This window comes from Oncorhynchus kisutch, linkage group LG18 (genome assembly GCF_002021735.2).
Source record: "Oncorhynchus kisutch isolate 150728-3 linkage group LG18, Okis_V2, whole genome shotgun sequence".
Classification (NCBI taxonomy): domain Eukaryota; kingdom Metazoa; phylum Chordata; class Actinopteri; order Salmoniformes; family Salmonidae; genus Oncorhynchus; species Oncorhynchus kisutch.
Window position 1 is genome coordinate 11336388 of NC_034191.2, and position 4702 is coordinate 11341089.

Consider the following 4702-nt stretch of genomic DNA (forward strand, 5'->3'; position numbering starts at 1 on the left):
CCCTCGCTCTCTCTCTCTCCCTCCTTCCCTCCACCCCCCCTCTGTCCATTTCTCCTTCCCTCACCCCCCTCGCTCTCTCTCCCTCCCTCCTTCTCTCCACCCCCCTCTCTCTCCATTTCTCCTTCCCTCCACCCCGCCGTTCTCTCTCCCCTCCCTCCTTCCCTCCACCCGCCTCTTCTCTCCATTTCTCCTTCCCTCTACCCCCCCTTTCTCTCTCCCTCCCTCCCTCCTTCCCTCCACCCGCCCTCTCTCTCCAATTCTCCTTCCCTCCACCCCCCCTTTCTCTCTCCCTCCCTCCTTCCTTCCCTCCACCCCCCTTTTCTCCATTTCTCCTTCCCTCCACCCCTCGCTCTCTCTCTCTCTCCCTCCTTCCCCTCCACCCCCCCTCTCTCCATTTCTCCTTCCTCCACCCCCCTCACTCTCTCTCCCTCCCTCCTTCCTTCCACCCCCCCTTTCTCCCTCCCCTCCCTCCTTCCCTCCACCCCGCCTTTCTCTCTCCCCTCCCTCCTTCCCTCCCACCCGCCCTCTCTCTCCATTTCTCCTTCCCTCCACCCCCCTTTCTCTCTCCCTCCCTCCTTCTCTCCACCCTGCCCTCTCTCTCCATTTCTCCTTCCCTCCACCCCGCCGTTCTCTCTCCCTCCCTCCTTCCCTCCACCCGCCCTCTCTCTCCATTTCTCCTTCCCTCTACCCCCCCTTTCTCTCTCCCTCCCTCCCCTCCTTCCCTCCACCCGCCCTCTCTCTCCATTTCTCCTTCCCTCCACCCCCCCTTTCTCTCTCCCTCCCTCCTTCCTTCCCTCCACCCCCCCTTTCTCTCTCCCTCCCTCCTTCCCTCCACCCCCCCCTTCTCTCTCTCTCCCTCCCTCCTTCCCTCCATCCCCCCCCCTTCTCTCTCCCTCCCTCCCTCCTTCCCTCCACTCGCCCTCTCTCTCTCCCTGGATTATCCTAATTCCCAAATTCAATTATGTTTATTAGCTCTCCCTGCGTGACAGAGAGGGAAATGGATCTCAATAGTCTTCATCTCAGGCCTGAAGTAGGGAGTGTGTTTGTGCGTGTGCTCACTTGTGTACGTGTGTGTGTGTGTGTGTGGGGGGGGGGATGAATCAGAATGCAGGAGAACATTTGGCTGTTTGAGGATTGTACTCACCTCATCAATATTCAAACTCTGTGCAGCGCTTTGCATGGCCGCTCCTCACGCTCCAACACTCACGGCCTGACACTGCAGCCACAGTGAGTTATTCTCCCTCCTCCTTCACTTCTCACCCCTTATTTCACCCCACCAGGAGGCAGGATCTCTCTTTTCTTCATCCTTTCTTCCCTATTCACCTCCTCATCTCATACATTTACCTGAAGAGGTTTGGGACATAAGAAGTCAGGGTATTTCATATAAACAGAAACGTTTCCCTCTACATAATAAGACCAGCCTGGAAGAGTAAGCCCTAAGCCATGTTGTTTTGTGTTACAAAGTAGTGGCATTTTGTTCTCTACATGTTTGACTAGTTCTGTCTGTTTGACTAGTTCAGTCTGTTTGACTAGTTCAGTCTGTTTGACTAGTTCTGTCTGTTTGACTAGTTCAGTCTGTTTGACTAGTTCTGTCTGTTTGACTAGTTCTGTCTGTTTGACTAGTTCTGTCTGTTTGACTAGTGCTGTCTGTTTGACTAGTGCTGTCTGTTTGACTAGTGCTGTCTGTTTGACTAGTTCTGTCTGTTAAACTTGTTCTGCTGTAGGCCTGTCTTAATCTAAATGTGATTGGCATGGGGCATAAGGTCACATGTTAAGTGATGTCATGTATCCTGGAGACATGTTAGATCACAGCAGAGTGTGGGTGAGTAATGTCATTATGCATGGAGTATTCCTCTAACCTCTGGTCCCTCCCTCCCTCCCTCCCTCCCTCCCTCCCTCCCTCCCTCCCTCCCTCCCTCCCTCCCTCCCTCCCTCCCTCCCTCTCTCTCTCTCTCGCTCTCTCTCTCTCTCTCCCTCCCTCCCCTCCCTCCCTCTCTCTCTCTCTCTCTCTCTCTCTCTCTCTCTCTCTCTCTCTCTCTCTCTCTCTCTCCTCTCTCCCTCTCCCTCTCCCTCTCCCTCTCTCTCTCTCTCTCTCTCTCTCTCTCTCTCTCTCTCTCTCTCTCTCTCCCTCTCTCTCTCTCTCTCTCCCTCTCCCTCTCTCTCTCTCCCCCTCTCCCCCTCCCCCTCTCCCTCTCTCCCTCTCTCTCTCTATCTCTCCCTCTCTCTCTCTCTCTCCCTCTCTCTCTCTCTCTCTCTCTCTCTCTCTCTCTCTCTCTCTCTCCTCCCCCCTCTCCCCCCTCTCTCTCTCTCTCTCTCTCTCTCTCTCTCTCTCTCTCTCTCTCTCTCTCTCTCTCTCTCTCTCTCTCTCTCCCTCCCCCTCTCCCTCTCTCTCTCTATCTCTCCCTCTCTCTCTCTCTCTCTCTCTCTCTCTCTCTCTCTCCTGTGCTGCTCACCTTCAGTGAAGCAGAGCCTCTCTGTAGCGGTCTGTCCCCTCCTTCACTTCTCTCCTCTTCTACCCATTCCCACGCTGTGAGCCTCCTGGGAGTCTGTTTGTGCTGTAGGAGACTGGGAGAGGGGGAGAGGGGGGAGAGAAAAAGTATTATCATGGTTCCTGTGTAGATGTAGTGAGGAGAGAGAGGCAGTGATAACAGTCAGTGGGTATAGCTGGCCCCTGGGTAGCATGAATAATGCAATGAGCTCCATCAATGGGGAACACATAAACCTTCTCCAACTGTTCTCACACTCCCACTGCTCCTTCTCCCTCCCCCTCCTCCTGTTCCTTCTCTCTCCCTCCTCCTCCTGCTCCTTCTCTCTCCCTCCTCCTCCTGCTCCTTCTCTCCCTCCTCTTCCTGCTCCTTGTCTCACCCTCCCCCTCCCCCTCCCCCTCCCCCTGCTCGTTCTCTCTCCCTCCTCCTCCTGCTCCTTCTCTCTCCCTCCTCCTCCTCCTGCTCCTTCTCTCTCACTCCGTCCTCCTCCTGCTCCTTCTCTCTCTCTCCCTCCTCCTCCTGCTCCTTCTCTCTCCCTCCTCCTCCTCCTGCTCCTTCTCTCTCTCCCTCCCCTCCTGCTCCTTCTCTCCCTCCTCCTCCTGCTCCTTCTCTCTCTCTCCCTCCTCCTCCTGCTCCTTCTCTCTCTCTCCCTCCTCCTCCTGCTCTTCCTCTCTCTCTCCCTCCCCTCCTGCTCCCAATCTCCCTCCTCCTGCTTCTTCTCTCTTTCCCTTTATGTGTTCCTCCTCCTGCTCCTCCTCTCTCTCTCTCTCCCTCCTCCTCCTGCTCCTCCTCTCTCTCTCCCTCCCCTCCTGCTCCCAATCTCCCTCCTCCTGCTTCTTCTCTCTTTCCCTCCCCTCCTGCTCCTAATCTACACAGTAGGAAGTGATTATCACTCAGCTAGGCTGTTATTATTGCTCAGGTAAACATTACCCAGGTAGGCTGTGATTATTGCTCAGGTAGACATTACTCAGGTAGGAAGTGATTATCACTCAGCTAGGCTGTTATTATTGCTCAGGTAGACATTACCCAGGTAGGCTGTGATTATTGCTCAGGTAGACATTACTCAGGTAGGCTGTGATTATCGCTCAGGTAGACATTACTCAGGTAGGAAGTGATTATCACTCAGCTAGGCTGTGATTATTGCTCAGGTAGACATTACTCAGGTAGGAAGTGATTATTGCTCAGGTAGACATTACTCAGGTAGGCTGTGATTATCGCTCAGGTAGACATTACTCAGGTAGGAAGTGATTATCACTCAGGTAGGCTGTGATTATTGCTCAGGTAGACATTACTCAGGTAGGAAGTGATTATTGCTCAGGTAGACATTACTCAGGTAGGCTGTGATTATCGCTCAGGTAGACATTACTCAGGTAGGAAGTGATTATTGCTCAGGTAGACATTACTCAGGTAGGAAGTGATTATTGCTCAGGTAGACATTACTCAGGTAGGCTGTGATTATTGCTCAGGTAGACATTACTCAGGTAGGAAGTGATTATTGCTCAGGTAGACATTACTCAGGTAGGAAGTGATTATTGCTCAGGTAGGAAGTGTTTTGCAGTCTGACTGTGTTTGAGGTGTGTGGTTGAACTCTTTAGAAGTGTGTTTGTAAAACGTTGTTCAGTTAGCCTGAGGCTGTCTACAGGGCGTTGACTCAATTCAGTTAGCCTGGGGCTGTCTACAGGGCGTTGACTCATATCAGTTAGCCTGGGGCTGTCTACAGGGCGTTGACTCAATTCAGTTAGCCTGGGGCTGTCTACAGGGCGTTGACTCAATTTAGTTAGCCTTGGGCTGTCTACAGGGCGTTGACTCAATTCAGTTAGCCTGAGGCTGTCTACAGGGCGTTGACTCAATTCAGTTAGCCTGGGGCTGTCTACAGGGCATTGACTCAATTCAGTTAGCCTGGGGCTGTCTACAGGGTGTTGATTCAATTCAGGTAGCCTGGGGCTGTCTACAGGGTGTTGATTCAATTCAGTTAGCCTGAGGCTGTCTACAGGGCAGGGCGTTGATTCAATTCAGTTAGCCTAAGGCTGTCTACAGGGCAGGGCGTTGACTCAATTCAGTTAGCCTGAGGCTGTCTACAGGGTGTTGATTCAATTCAGTTAGCCTGAGGCTGTCTACAGGGTGTTGATTCAATTCAGTTAGCCTGAGGCTGTCTACAGGGTGTTGATTCAATTCAGTTAGCCTGAGGCTGTCTACAGGGCAGGGCGTTGACTCAA

General features: G+C 53.0%; 1 long non-coding RNA gene across 1 annotated transcript in view; it reads right to left on the reverse strand.

Moving 5' to 3' along the window:
- Nucleotides 1–2599, reverse strand: part of LOC116354836 (uncharacterized) — a 9652-nt gene extending 7053 nt beyond the window's left edge. The window contains exons 1-2 of the long non-coding RNA XR_004204070.1: nt 2454–2599; nt 1145–1344 (exon numbers count right to left, since the gene is read on the reverse strand). This is a non-coding gene — a long non-coding RNA (uncharacterized LOC116354836). The remainder of the gene's footprint in view (nt 1–1144; nt 1345–2453) is intronic.
- Between the last annotated feature and the right edge of the window lie 2103 nt (nt 2600–4702).